General features: G+C 41.8%; 1 long non-coding RNA gene across 1 annotated transcript in view; it reads right to left on the bottom strand.

The window, feature by feature from the left end:
• Positions 1-474: 474 nt before the first annotated feature.
• LOC143177668 (uncharacterized) overlaps positions 475-16,462 on the bottom strand; it is a 29,541-nt gene continuing 13,553 nt past the window's right edge. Inside the window, exon 3 of the long non-coding RNA XR_013001622.1 lies at positions 475-533. This is a non-coding gene — a long non-coding RNA (uncharacterized LOC143177668). The remainder of the gene's footprint in view (positions 534-16,462) is intronic.

The following is a 16,462-nucleotide window of genomic DNA, read 5'->3' as shown; positions in this document are numbered from 1 at the left end:
TTCTACACAAAAGGCGCCGCTGAAATAGCAACTCGAAGCCCTGCACTTAAATTTCCCTTAAATCCATTTCTCTTTCCATTAACTACATTTATAACACGATAGATTCCCTGTACCAGTAACGCACAGCACCCCCTACGTACAGTTGCAGATATGGGACTGCAGTTATTCCCCAAAGGGAAGGAAAATTTTCAAGATCCCCCCCACCTGCTTCCAAGACTCTCGAAGACTTCCTGTCGCTGAGTTATGTTCGAAACGATTCGACTTACATAGTATGGTCGAAAGAGGATTCGATGTGTCTTGAGGCCATCACTACTTGTCCCTCTTCACGACCCGGACAATCCCTAGTGAGCCACCGGCGCCTCTACTCTCGACGGCGCCCCGGGTCGTAATTAGTTTGTGGCTTCACCGGAGTCCGTCATCCCCCTACTTTAGCCCCGGTGAAAGAGGGATGACGCTGGGGCTTGCTCGCTCGCTTGCTCGCTTGCTGGCTGGCTGGTTGGCTGCCCGGCCAATCTGCGACGGTGCCACGGCACCTAGAAAAGAAGCGGATGAGTGAAGCGACAACAACCACGACACACCACCGTGCGAGAGAGACTCTGTGTATGTTCGACGTCGCGAAGAAGCCGCGGAGGAGGCTCGAGACGAGGGCAGGAGGGAGTGGTCGTCTCAGGGAATTAATAAATGGAAAGAGAGAGGCACCGAGGACACTTTCGCGGCGACGGGGTCGTAAATAGCAGCGACCCCGGTTTCGCGAATTGACCCCGGGGGTTGCAACCATAACTCGGCGTTTGCTCTACGACGGTTTGTAGGACGAGCAATGCCGCTTCAGCCAACCCTCCGACTAACCGCTCCCGCGTGCTAAATTAATATCCTGAGAGTTATTAGAAATGAAATATGCGTTTTAATGATGTATTGGGCGCGGCTGAAACGACGGTACATTGTTATGCAAAAGTTGCAACAACTTGATACGCTTAGGAGCAACAGTGAATTCGTTGGTACGACCACGAGTGAATTATAACCTGCGGCTTGGATGTGCTTCCCGGTTTGTGGACTTGACTCACCAAATACCTCTGTTTACTGAGTTCTAATCAGTATCTGCGTTTGACTTTATCGATTTAGCTAATTAGCTTTTCTGTTGATTCTTTGTTATTGATAGATGCGGAGTCAAACAGTGGTAAGTGTATTAATGGGTTTGGTATGAACCGAACTATTGATGGTCTAGGATATTTATCGATGGAAAGGAGGTGAATGAACTTGGGGTACGTCAGGTGTGAATAAGTGGCCGGAGAAGGAATCGAGTGGTTGAATTACAGATTGTCGATAAAAAGACATGGCTGCAGGGTTGATTAATGTTATTGAAGTTCTTACAAGAAAAGCTTTCCAAAAATTGAAGATTTAGACTTTTTCAATTTTCGAAATATTCAAATTTTTCACGAAGATGAGGCACACAAAGCAGCTTTCTTAACATTAAGTAAACTATACACCCACTTGCCCCGAAAAGAGGATATTGATGTATCGACTCGACGAATTCCACAAACTGCCAAACTCATTAAAAAGCGTGCAAACTTCTAAAGTTCTCCTTGCGAAAAGCGCAGCACAGTCGAAGAATTGCCTCAAGTACTACCACTATTAAACTTTAATTAGAATCAAATTAAAACTCTCAAATATATAGAATTTTCTATCGATTCCCTTTAGACACGGAGACGACAATTCTCTGACAGTTCGTATAGCTACACATCGGAGCAATTCCCATCGGCATTACGTCCGCGATACATGCATTATATACAATGCCACGCGATATCATCCCCAATCAATGCAACGTCGCGTCTCCATAAACCCAAGACATAACAATAACCTCCGTCGCATTCTCGTAATCAAGGAGGGAGGAAAATATACCTCCTGCCTCAGGGGGAATCCTCGGGAAGCGGGCGAGATCGAACAAAGGTATCGACGACTACCAATACTTCCCCAGAGGGATCGAGGTAAATTGTTCCCGAAATGCAGCGTCTGTTACCCGACCACTTTATCCCCCTTCTTTCCAGAATCCTTTCTTTCCGGCTCGAGCCTCGAGACCGAGAGAACTTGGCAGGGCGTCCGGTAGATCTTTGCGCGGTGATTTTATGCAGGTCTAACGATTACCCTTCCTCCGCCATTCCCAGCAGGACCTGGAACAGCCTTGACACCGAGGAGAGATGTGTGGTAGGTGGATAGAGACCATGAGACACGCGGCAGTACCGTCGCCACCAACTACCAGCTCGTTCCCCGTGCAAAACAGGATGAAACTTTCTCGCGGTGCAAAGAGCACGGACAGGGACCAGGGAGCGAGCGGGGCGAGGCCGAGGAAACGAGCGGAAGGGAGTTTAGTAGGTGGCAGAGGCAGAGGTGGAGCATGGTTGGTATGAGGTTATATTCATGGCGACAGCGCCAGATGTGCAGTAACGGTGCCTGGACGTTCAACGTCCCGCTGCTTCCAGCAGGATATTTATCGTGCCTTGGACACGTTACTCGCTCCTTGCCGAACGTACGTGCTGGCACGTACCTCCTCTCTTCCGCTACCAGAGCGTCCGACGAATTCTTCGATGACCCTTCGATCTTTCTGCACTGATTTCGCGGGCAAAGTGCTTCAATAGGGGCTACCCGAAGGCCAACTGCGATCGGGCTATTCTACTTTCGATAAAGTAGAAGAAGGGACCCTTTAATTCTTACGTACACGGTGAACCAGATGTCCTGAACGATCGGGCGAGGATGGAAGGTGACTAGAAGAAAAATGTTTCTTGTTTAGATGTATTTTGGATTTCAACCTATTTTACAGATACGTGGCTTTAAAAATACAGGTTTCTGCAACTTGGATACACTGACCTGAGAAGGCAGCTCACGCTACCATGGGTCTCATTAAAATTTCAAGTAACAAATTGCATGTTCTCTCGTACCATACTTCTGTGTTCTTATAGGTCTGTGTAGTATATCTGAATACTATTAATTTTTAAGCGAATAATATCATGTACATGATTCTTATGAATGCACGATAGATTATGTTAAGACTGAATAATAGACACGTCTATATCAGAAAAAAATATTCTATCGATCTTTACTATCTCTTACTCGGTGACCTGTAATTTTGAATTGCTCTGTATAGTAGCAGCGAGTAAATTTGCAAATTCTTACGCAAGCGTGAAAGCAGATAACATGCTTTTTATGTCGACATCATTAGACTGTTCTAGAGAATAATTTCTGTACATGAAGCATAAAGTCAGAGTCCCACGAGATAATTCTATTAAAACTTGATTTTGTATTAACTGTTGACCCTTTTAAAACAACGTGTCGCCATGCTTCAGCGCAGAATGCTCGGATATCTTTCCTACGATTGCAGTAGATTTACGACGCATGTTTCTTGACAATTGTTACTTCGCCGTCTCCAGCAGAACCCGCTGGGAGAGCGTACAGTTCTTGAATACAGAATGTCTGTTGAATACCGTTCCGTAGAGTAAACTGGTGTGAAATGTAAGACGCGCTCAGAAAGAGGAATACGCCCTAACTATTAATATATTCGCTTAACTATATAACGTGGACATTACTAAAAAACTCAATTTTCTTGGAGTGTGAAAAAACAGAATGTCATTAAGAGTACCATTAAGCTCTAATTAATTCAAGCTTCAAAAATTCAGAGAAAAACAATTACTAAAAAGATACAATACTGTTCGACAGAATTATAATCCCATACCAATATTAAGAAATATTTCTTTTTCCTCTCTGGTGCAAGAACATGTTCCACAGTTACTGAGAGAGGTCAATGCTATCTAGAGTACCATTTATATTGTCCAAGGACTGAATTACTTTGAGCTTCAATTAAATGAAGCTCCAAGAACTCAAGGAAAAACCGTTATTCAAAAATAAGAATACTCTGCGATACAATTATAATAACATTAAGGAGTATTTCTTTTTCTACTCCTCTGTGGCACGAGTATTTCACGGTTAGATGAATCGATATTTATCGCGGAAGAATACGGTTCACGTGGCACACGCGTTGTATTACAAATCGCGTCAGAATGTAATTGGCCGTGGATGCTCGATCGACATTATTTCGCCGCGGATTTATTTCTGTCGGTAGATTCAATCTCGTTTTCAGACCCGTTCCATCTGCTATAGAAATTGCCGCGAACGCAATAATAATTCTATGAATGTACTACGACTGTTATGCAGTCGAATCTATCGGGATGCGCATTTATTATTGCCGGGGAGTGTTATCGCGAAGTGGGCTCCCCTTCCAGTTTTTCTATCGCGTTTTTTCTCCTCAAACGGCGAGGCGGATGGAGACTTTTGCGTTACGGATATTTTACAGTGCTCTTCGATACGCTAAAAAACAACAAAAAAGAAAAAAAAAATACTAGGGAAAAAGCGGAAAAAAAGAGCAGCCGTTATTCCTGCTATTTCCTTCGAATGGCTGCGAAAACGATTTCGAACCGCGCGCACAGATTCCCCTCGCTGTAAAATATTATTTCGAGAGAGAACGTTAGCGTTTCGCTCTTCCCTCTGACGTTGGCTGATTCGCGCGAAAACAGTTTTATGGAAACGCTTTTAAAGAACCACGCCGCGCGGCGCAATTCCGCGTTGTTATCGGCGAATTTATCGACGCGCGTCTAACGAGTACTGTCGCGAATTTTCCGCCACCCGGTCGATTTCTTTTACCCAGGTTTTCCTTTTTAGTAGAGCGCGCTCGCTGCGCCGTCGGACAAACGAATTACGCGAAAGGATTTCTCGGTCGACACTTCCTGAACTTTGATACCTGGGAGCAACTCACGGGGAAGTTTTCACTACAACTGCAGGGAATTTGTTACGGGTCTCGCGCTCTTTTACCCGGGAAACGAAGTAAATGCCGAGACAACCAGCGCGGTCAGTAGTTTACGACGCGTTTCGATTTATGAGAGAGACGGCGACTTCTTATTGCGTCCCTGGAAAAACTTCAAATATCCCCGTCCACTGGACTGTACACGACCATTCTTCCACGGTCCTCCGCGAAATTATATTCCGAGCTTAAAACTGTATAAAAATAATTACTGCTCGAGGAAACGGTTGTTGTAACAAAGTAAAGGCTGAAAAGATTTTTAATTCTGTTAAGTCAGGGCCAGCCTCGAGTGGAGCAGGGCAATTCGTGTGCGGGACAAGAGCATTAGATCCGCGAAGTTATCTTGGAAAATATGATCCCCCGTGGTATAACACGAGACCCCCGACCCCGGGGGTCGCTCGGCTGGGTCATGAGTGCTGCAGAACCAGTTCAAAATCATGAATTCAAAGTTGGCCCATTTTCAAATCGAGTTAGGGTCTAGTGGTTGCGACCATGCACGAACCTCTCTGTTACATGCTATGTTAACTAGCAAACTAACCTTGAATGACTTCGATTAATATAGGTCAAACGATGCTGTCCTCCATGAAATTCTATTTTCTGGGGAGAAGTCACGCCCAGTAAGTAATACATACTTAGGATGCAGCACCTGTGCGGCCCACGAAACACTGCGTGTATTGTATAAAACTTGGCATAGGAAAATTCGACAGAACTACGCGAGAAGAATTGACGCCAGGGTTTGTATGCAACCCTTCCAGCTCGCAAGAATCTTCAAGCCGCGGAGGGCCGAGCATACGTGCACCGGTGCCAACGCATTGTGTCGCAATTCACTTTTAACCCACTTTACCTTTCTGAGGGAGTCTCACCGTGGATGGCGGAGATGTCATGTCACACTTAATAAGTTCCACGAAGAAGATAAACTAATAGACGTCGTTCGTTTTGCATTCAAATCTCACAGAGTCAGAAATCTGCTCTCTATTCTCGCCGTGTTATTCCTACGAGCGCGGTGCGACAATGCGTCAAGCGATGCAAATTAACACCCTTGGAAATGACGTTGGGATTATTTTCTTTTCATTCGGGTCTCGTTTCGCCCCACCACTTGGCCGGGATGCATGCAATCAAATTAGAATTTACAAACGGCCCGAGCGGATTAGCAGAATGGGCACGCGCGTGACTTACACACCTGCCTCTCTGTACGGTGATTATTTTTTTCGATGTGGGACAATTTACTTATCATATATGAATGTTGGATTGCTCCACAGCTTTTGCGCGACGCTAAGCGAGACACAGGGACTCGGCTTTTTAAACGTACCTTGTAAACCTTCGGGCAAACTTAAATGCAAATGCGTCTCTCTAACGCTGTCTAACGCTCTGCGAATTTGTGTCTGTTTTAAATAACAATCTGTTCCCTTCGTCGAGCTAGACGCGCAATTTTTTGGTCAATTATACTGTGATATCAAAGAATTATGTATCGTCAAAAAGGACAGACGTTAAATTGCAAGTGCACTAAATTTTATTTAAAAGTTGTTGATTATGCAGACTATGAAACTTGCCCCTGGGTATACAAAATTTTAACCTTTGTATAACTCCTGCGTGTCCACGCCTAGCTACAGTGAATGCATTCTTTTTTTCTCTGTTTGGTGCATATTTACTGCGTGGAAAACGTGAAAAGATCCAAGTGAAAATGGAAAATTCTAATTGCCACATAAAATTTAATTACATATCCGCACTGAATTACAATGAAAAATAGTCCCTAAAAGGGAAACGAAATTATGAGAATATTAATTAGAAATGTGTACAGAAATAGCAGCCTACTGTGCCTGTGTTTTGAAATAATACGTAAACCTTTGAAAAGTCCGCATACTCATTTCGTAATCAATTCCCTATGCAGAAATGTTTCCTGCGGAACCTACTTCTATCACAAATCTACTTTCTGCACCCTAAATTGCGTTCTGATCACTTCCCAAAGCCAAAGCCCATCTTATCGAGATCTGTCAATATCGTGTTCTATATCGAGCCAAAGCTGAGCCCCGAGGTCCAAGTTCCGTTCAGATCCAATAAGGTCAATGAACTAACTTCGAGCTTGAAGCCCCTCTATAAGTTGCGTTTCAAGTGAACTATTATCGCGAGGGAACGGGCGTTGCGGCAGCGATAAGATTCTCGCTCGAGATTTATCGCAAAAACGAATCGCGGCAACTTCGCAGCTTATACGGAACTTTATTCTATCGCCTGGAAATCGTTGCAGCATCGGCAAACAATCGTCGAAATCGCGCGTGTGTATCTTTCGCCGGTTAAATCCCGTGTTCCCATCTGTGCAAAGCTGAAGGGGGTCGGTTTCGACAGTGCGATTTCAATTTCGCGCAATAATTGGCCTAAACGACGCGAATATGGAAATTCGTCGTTTTACGCGTCCCAAAGTTGCCCGAAACTTCGGGAATAGAGTGTCGGTATAATGACTCCGTCGTTATAGAAAATTCAGTTCCCACCTATTCAACGTCTAGCTCTGGCGCGGAGAAAATTCAGGAAACACGCATTGCTTTGCATATATTAAAACTAAGTGTTCCAACGGCGTAGCCTGCATCGTCGTTCGTGATATCGTAAGTATATGCGGACGATGAATCGCTCGCAGTGTTCCGAGAACAAGTCTTCCGTGCTCGGCCGAGTCGTTTAAATTGTGTTATTGCGGCGCGATAAATTACAGAACCGAGAGAAAGAGGGGGTGAGGAACAAATTTTTCGTAAGAGACCAGGCAACTTCTCGACCCACCGCCGACGATAACTTTCAAGGGAACGAAAGTACCGAGACATCCTTAGGCGACCAAGAATTTAACTTTCCTCGTGATCTCTTGAATCTGTTTAATCTTCGCCTCGCGTCGCTCGCGAAACAAAACAGTAATGCAGGGAAGGGCTCGTGCCTCCCTTTTTACGAAATTTCTTCATGATTCATGGAAGTTGTTGCTGTCCCGTCGAGCCTGGGCTCAGCGCGATACAGCCACTCAAGATAACGTAGAACGTGTCCTTTTTTTCTTAGTGCTGCCTCGAAGACGATGCTAATGAACGTTGAAGACAATTAAACGTCTTGGATGTTGGAGTATAAATCGTTCCCTTCTGGAGGAGTCTTCTACCGTTTCGTTAGCATTGCAAGTAGCTTTATTGGGCCTCTGAAGACTGAATTATCATCTGTTTAACATGTCCTTTTGTGTCGCTTCTAGTTCCCGGTTTTCTCCCTAACTAAAGGTACGGAGAATTTACTGTGCATCATTTCGAAGTCATTGTATTTTCTGAACAAGCGTTTCTCATTTTGAGTATATTTCATCCATCTACTGCGAGTAGTATTATTTTTGGCAAGCATGTTTATGTTCTTCTAAATTTCCCAAATGTATATTTTTCGCGCGGTCATAGTGTCTCATAAACTACCGACAGATAAACACGATATTCGATAGAATTCGAAGAAACAGTAGCAATGTGGATCCTCGCGGAGGCAAGTGCCTGTCGAACTTTCTTCTGTGTTTGTGAAAACTGTTTCGATGTCCCCTTTTTCTGAGCGCTCTGCCAATTCGGTCAATTGTGCCCTCCATGCAAGGAAGAAATGCCAATGCTTTATTTCGGTCTTCACTTTCGTTCCTGTTCGCCTATTTTTGCCCGTTGTATCCTTTTCATCTCGCGCTCTATCATTCTTACGCCGAAGCCATTTTGTGCCGGAGTGTTTTTAATGTGGTCCAAATCTCTGCTGAGGCAGTATTCTCCGCAGATGCATGCTGCCCGATCGATCAAAGAACAGATTATCGAGTTCCCTCAAATGGGGATGCTGGAGTGAGAAGACATATTGCTACATGTCCGTACATATGAACTTCCTCCATATGCCTCGTTAATATTCACCATCTGTTAAAAAATTTAGTCCACGATACGAGACGAAGATAACTTTGCCTGTCTCTTTATTTTTAAGAGACACTCGGATTCGTGGTGTTCACCAGAATTTATTAATTTATGGTCCAGAGGAATCCAAACCTTAATCAGAATTTTCCAGTACTTGGCTTCTGCAGCTTAATGACGGTAGACCCATCATAACCCCGTGTTTGAAACCAACCGACAGACGTATAAGGACGTCCGTAACGGATCCCAGGATTAGCGGGATGGTTTCCTTTAATTAGGGGCTTTGGTAGGACTCTGCCTTTGCATACCTGACCGCTTAAGGAACCGAATATATATGCAAGCTGACAGGGGCCGTCCAAAAATCTTCAGGTTGAATTTCTTCGACCGTTTATGCTGTCATTCGTAATTATGGTTATCAAAGATCATCTGGAAGTTTGGAGAATTTTATTTAAGAGTTCTGGATTCAATTTTTTAACGTAGGTTTGACCAAATAGTAGAGATTGCAGCTATAGACACTATATAATACCGAAGAATTTCTTTTTTTTATATAGAGTATTTCAAAATATGTGAGTAATTTCGAGGATAGATTATGTGCAAGTGAACTTAAAATAATGAGAAATTCTTGAAAGCGTTTCCACTAACTGTATATTTCCTGGAGTATTTATGGTTTAGACATCTATAGATCTATCAAGAAATTGCAGTCTGAAGATTTGAAAGAATCTGCTGAGATGTATTAGTCGATGCAAGATATTGCACGCGTGCCCTAACTTTATTGCGCTTAGAGTACCGGTTGCTAACGTTCATTAATCAGAACGTCCAACACGTGCTATCGAAACGTGGCTAGTTTGTATTCGGAAAAGTTATTACCCAAACTAAATTTGGCACTACGTCCAGTCGTGGATGTAGAAGGATAACAAGCGGGTTACTGACGGCGTGTGGAAAGTTTAGCTCCCGTGGACCGTAACAGCTCAACCGTGTTAGTACGTCTAAACGTAACGATCACGGTCGTATAAGTCTTCCAGCTTGATTAACTCTTATCTACTTGTCTTCCTCAAGCAAGGAGGTCGACGGTCTAAAAATTGTTTAGACGTCAGAAACGGGAATAAAGAAGCTACGAGATAGAAGGAATCCTAGAAGCGAGAGAAGTTGTCCAATTAATGTTTTTAGGAAGGTGTTGGAATTTAGCCCAATTATTAGTAAGACTGAAGTAATCTAGAGCGAGTTCTAAATACATATCTATATAATATATGTATATCGATACCATTAATATTTGTCTGATCGAAGTTTTTTTAAATTTAAAAATTTGAAAATTTGAATATTTGAAAATTTAAAAATTTGAAAATTTGAAAATTTGAAAATTTAAAAACTTGAAAATTTAAAAATCTGAGTATTTGAATTAAAAATTGAAAAAATGTTTAATCTTTCGAGAAGATACTATTATCCGTCTAACCTGATGTATGGGTTTGAAAGATAGGTATGGTAGAAAAATGGGTGCTTCTCTGTTTTCGTCGTTTTATGGTAAACGAAAATGAAAGAGAAAAAAGGCACACATAAATGTGATTAAATTTCGTTACATCGCGACGAACGTGAGAATCGAGTTTCTGAAGTTTATGGGGGACTAAAAAAATAAAGTAAACTCTTTCTCCAGCCTTGAAATTGGCAATTTTTAGATCTCAGGAAGGAAGTTTTTCCATTACGGTCCTGTACTGTTGCTTTTATTGTCTTCGAAACCAAAATGCAACCATGGGAATACTGAAAAGTAGAGGGCAGAATTCAACCGCTTTTATACAAACAGCGACTAAAAACTTTGTGCAACAGATATTTGTAACAGCGACGCAAGCGTTGCACGGAGCATCGATGAAAATGGAACGCCTCTTTTCTCGTGTTTATTTAACATACAAGGGGAAATGTAACGTTTCAATAAATGTTAAAGGAACATCCTAAGCAAACTATTCATGGATTCGATTTCCAAAAAAGTCTCTGTCCCTTGTTATAATAAGTACGTATAAATATTTCAGTTATTTATTTTATGACAGCATCAATTTTTAAGAATTGAAAATTAAATATGTGGAAACTGAGAAAAAATATAAAGATATAGACACAAACAAAATTAGTGTTTAATCTGACGTTTAAAAATAAAATTGAACCAATTTACAAACTCAAAAGAGATCGGCGCTTCTATGGATTTGATATGTGCAAATACATAGATATTTTAGCATATGCTAAAAAAGGAAAAGTAGGTTAAATTTGCAACAGCAGAAATAGACCCGGTCAATAACAAGTGCAATAACATGTTGACTCGATGTTAGACCAGTGTGCGAACGACACAGTTTATTCCAAAACATTATTAGCCACAAAAAGATCGATATCACTTTCCAAAAATAAATGAAACATATACTAAGGCACAAAATCCAACATACATACTACTTTCCATTAATGTCCAGATGTACAACACATGTACTACAACAAAAGTCACGCGAAGCCTCCGAAAACAGAACACACCGAGATCAACTAAAATTGTGCAACTCCATTAATATTAATATTACCACTTCTAGTCGCTCGAACTCCATAAATGTCTACAATACCGCAACAACAGACGCACCAAAAACTCCCGACAATTATCGCGAGCGTAAATATTAGACTTCCCCAGGACAAGTACAAACTGCAGGGAAGCGAACGGATCACTTTCTCATGCGAAGGATGAATAATTCCAAATGCAGCAGTTGGTAACAAGGTTAACAGGTACGTAGAATAGTAGGTACGTACGAGTGACCAGCAGGGTTAGCGAAAAAGAGGTGTAAGAAGAGAAGGTGGAAGAAAGGCAGGAGGAAGAAATAGAAGAAGAACAAGGAGATAGTTAGCTTTCATGAACCGCAGAAGCTGTAGGGTGGTGCTCGGCCGGCGAGCAAGTGGCGTGTGTTGGTGCTGGTGCGACCCACCCTGTTCGGGAAACGTGTCGAGAGGGGCGGCAAAGGCCGGGGGTGTGTTATATCGGGTTCCCACCACCTCGAGGCGAACTTCGCTCCGATGCCCATGTCGTAAACAAGCCGGACAGACCGCACGAACACACGAGCGAGGATCGACGGGGTTGAAAAAAGACCAGGGTAGGGGTTGCGCTTGGAAAGTACCAAGAACCGCTTTGCAACCGGCTACTTTCTCCGTTTCCGCCTTTCTCCTCGTATCAGCCCACGTCTCCTAACTTGTCGTCGTTCTACTCTACGGAAAATAAATCATTGGAATTTATTTACCGAATTATTGGGACGCGTCTGCATTCGTACACGCTCGCTGAAGCTCGAAGGACTCCGTCTGGCGAGCGATAAAACGCTCGGAGGAAAATGCATAGGAGGTTCCTGTTGCGACTATTGATACGAACAGCGGAGGAATTTCCTGGGGAAGGAACAGCTTCCGCGAAAAGGCACTGGGAACGCCCTCCCTGTCGACTGCCTCGCGAGATTTCCTCTGCCTCGGTTTCACGCTCGTAATTGTTAAATACACCCGCAGTGTTCCCGCGGCAGGGAAATAGGATTGGGTACGCCTTTAACGCACAAACAGAGCTTTCGACGGATTTTAATCACGCCTGGGCTCGCTACGCTGGAACGGACGTTTTTTTACGAGCTATTTCATATCTACCTTCGAACAACATGTTTGCTTACTGGCTTACGGCCGAGCCGCTTTTCCTCGTCTACTTTCTACGCGCGGCTAGCCACCATGAAATTCGATACGCCCCTTCAGAATGCAACAATCGCTAGGATGAAATGTGCCGCGTGAAAAAGTTTGGTACTGTCCGAATACGTATGGTTCTATGTAATGCAGCGGTGATTGGTTATGGTTGAGTCTATTGAGCCCGTGTGCGGTAGGTTCTAGTCGTAAGCTTGTAGGGTATTGTATATCAGGGACCGACTGAAAGGGAGAGTAAACAAAACAATGGTTTTCGCTCGGACTATTCGCATTGAGGAAACAAAACAATAGTAGTAGGAATATGTCCTGCATCGATAGAAAACGCAGTGGACCACGCATCTATAAACGAAGAAATCCATATGTATTTTCATTTCTACGCACGACAAATCGACTTCCTGTTTGACTTTTTAAAATATTACTTTTTCAAAAATGTTCAAGTTTAGATGATCTGACTAGGTTAGCCAGGTTGATGAAATTATCAAGATGAATACATACAGTTTTGAGTATAAAATACGAATTGAGAATTTGAAAATTTAAACACCTCAATACTTGAAATTTTGAATACTGAAAATATTGAATATTTGAAATTTTAAATATTTGAATTACAAATTTTAAAAATTCCTAAGAGTTCAAATCGTTAAGAGAGATATCGTTTCTCTTGTGAATATCGTATTACCCTCACGTTGCATTTAACAGAGGGGGAACAAGTGCAGTGGGTATTCGTGTGTATCAATCGATTCGATATCTAAGGTCCGTTTCATTAGGATCGAATGATGCTCTTAAAAGTAAATGTGTACTGCGCGATTCTTGATATCCGCTAAATTGAAAGCGTGTACTGTTTGCATGCATTGTTCGAAAGTAAATCGTATAATCTCGTTGGAAATACAACATATTTACGTAACGTATATCACTTTAATTTAAACACTATTAACAAAAATATAATAAACGCTGTATTAAATGAATCGTATTTGTGATGCAATTTCTGTACTTGACAGATATAATTGAAATACCAAAAATATTAAATTATTGTTTCCAGTTCGAATAAACACAGTCGTCAAGATAAATAGGAATAAAATATGGCAAGCATCGAATGTTTCCTGCACAGTACGTGAAACTTTTACAAGAGAAACAAGCACAAGTAAATAGCCACAAACACAGTTGTTACTAGCAAAATAAAAGAATTGTACAAGGACGGTAAAAGAGCAACCGAATGTTAAACTTTTACATGTTATATTCAACAACTGCGTCGTGGAAATGGAAGTGATTCAAGGATAAACAGCGACGCTTTTTAACAAAAATTCCAGGGTACGAAGTTTCGTTGTAACTGGCGTTTGTACATTTCCGGAAGTGCCGACAGTAAACCGAGGCAACCTGGTCGCCAGGTGGCAGGAATTGTACCATGAGCAATTTGCGAACATTATCCGGGCGGAGGTACGAAGACGTTTGGCAGCAGAAGGAAGGACATTCTTTCGAATTACGTCGTTGTTGTCTGCCAGGGACGAAATTGCATTATCACGGAATTGCTCGCCTAGAGCGAGAACCCGAGTCGACGTACGGGGATTCATTTGCGTGGTGTTTCGTCGAGAAAAACAATTACCTCAACATCAAAAGGGAGCGGATGAACGTTGGGGTGGTCTGCGACTAAGAGAGCGCGAGACACGCTCGCGTCTGTCTATTGAAACACGACTGTTCAAAAATTTAGCTCAGACCCAGAAACAGCTTGGCGAACTGCCGTCCCTTCTGCAGGGCACGGCCATCCTCCTGTCTTCGACAGCTGTCGTGTAAACGTCGACTTTGAAATAGTGGCGGCCTTAGTCAACGGGAGACTTTCACGTTCGGGTGGGGACAAAATTCTTGAACTTCGACTTTAATGGCGGCGACCCCATTTCGAAATAGACCGTCTATTAGCGAATCCTTAATATTTCAAGGGTTTTACGGAATTTTTAAATGGAGTATTTCACCCTCGCCCGGCATCGACATACACCCCCCCAACATCGACGTGTTTCGAAAGGTGACTTACGCCTGTGACATACGTGCTCCACTGAAACTAAATAAATTTGCCCTGCCCTATCTTACGGAGCCTGTCGTTCTTGTATTTCGTATTCGATAAGCTTGTTGCATAATTTATTGGGGTGAAATATGTGAAATGCGCTGTAGTTTAAATTTATGTAAACGTTTCTCTTTTTTTGGAAGAAAGTATTTTGGGGAAGCGTAACCTTAAAACTCTCTCATTTTTGGAACCTTATGCACTAACGCTTCAATGAATTTTATCAACTTTGACCTTTCATATTTCAGAAACTAATTATCAGCTCAATTTGAAAGTTTGCAGTCGTTAATGTCTCATTATAAACTAATATTTGGCATAAAATTCACTTTTGAAATCGTGGGAACAAAAACGGACGAAAAATGTCATGTTTTAGAATGACTTTTTCCCTTGCACCAATTTTCTCTAGAAACACTTAATTTCAGTTTAGTTCAGTTTCAGTTTTCCTTGTATTCTGTCATAATTGTTAACATCAAAGTAGTAACTCGGTAGACAAAAAGATCTTGATTCAAGCTCTTAAAGTTCATGGTCGTGATAGATACGAGCGCGTCTCAGCTGCAGACTCATGCATTTTCACGTTTGATACGGGCTACTCTCAATCACCGATACTTCATTCGTTCTATCCATCGCGGGAGGCGATTTATTTGTTCGTAGTTTATCTCAGAAAATATATTTTACAGTACCGACATTTTCCAGTACGCCCTGTCAGGTCAATAATGATAGCTTTGACGAGTTCAATTTTGTGAAAAGGATTTCATTATTCTTTGACTGAAAAAGATAAGCTTCAGGGGTGAATATAGACAGTCCGTATCGCGAATCTCAGACTCCTTGCTTTGATTTCAGCCTGTGAGGATCCATTTATTAAGCTTATCTCTGAAGGACAGAACCTTGACAAGTCAGCTGTCGCTGATACCAAGGCACGTAAACCTACAGAGAGCGCTCCACTTGTAGGACACCCTCTAACAGTATATAAATGAGGAGATCGCTTGTAAATCAAGGAAATTCATATTCAAATTGTAGCTGATACAACAACCATTGCGATCCATCTTCCTAACTCTCTGAAATTTAGTCATTCTACGTTTCAATAATATGCCTTCCTAGTAACTGAATTAACTGAAACCTTTAAACAGAGAAGACGAATTAATTCATGCGAAAGTTTCGCTATGGTAAACAAAACGGATTCGTTCGAAAACTTGTCACTATTACTTGTGCGAAACGATAGAATTAATCTTAGAGTATAGGTAGTGCTTAGCGTAAATGAAACCATTTACAGTTGAATAACACGCTTGAAGCAGAACAATGCTATATCATTGCATTGAAATCTTAATAATAGTCGATGATATTAAACACATTATTAACGCGAACGCATACTGTATTATACCACATTGGGATTATTGCATAACGATTTAACACGTCATTGTTTAACAATTAAACAAAATCATACATTGATGAGGCGGCAAATATTTTGCTCTACAATTTTCAAGTTTTCGAATGGTTCATTAACTCCTGTAGACTGTTTAAATAACAATTTCATACAAGCAATAATCAAATAAATTTCGATCATTTAAAATACTGTAAACTGCATATTCATATAAGGATATAGGTATGCTTGGATTACCATTATTAAAATTCAAGGAATTCCATAAAATTAAATTCTCATTAAAATAGCATTGAAGATTAAAATGAATTTTTGGGTGAAATGAACCAATGCACAAGAGTGAAAGAGCTCTAGACTACCTACCCTACCTAAATCCTGTTCACATAAATGTACGAAAAAGAGTTAATCTTTTTCCTATGTGCCCTTGTAAATATATTGCAAATATTTATTTTAAAAAACGCGGTGGATATAAAAAAATTTCCAAACAAAATACTTTCAGCATCAAATCGACACTGGCGAGGTATTCGACTAAATCACCCTAGTCAAATCTTCCCCACCATCAAGTAACACTATTTTACACGTCGACTTTGCCGGAGCGTATACGCGGACCGAATTTTCGAACGCGAATCAATATGGCATACGTCTAGCAA

Source organism: Calliopsis andreniformis, chromosome 3 (assembly GCF_051401765.1).
Source record: "Calliopsis andreniformis isolate RMS-2024a chromosome 3, iyCalAndr_principal, whole genome shotgun sequence".
Classification (NCBI taxonomy): Eukaryota; Metazoa; Arthropoda; class Insecta; order Hymenoptera; family Andrenidae; genus Calliopsis; species Calliopsis andreniformis.
Note: the sequence above shows the minus strand (reverse complement) of the source record. Positions and strands in the feature narration are given on the sequence as shown.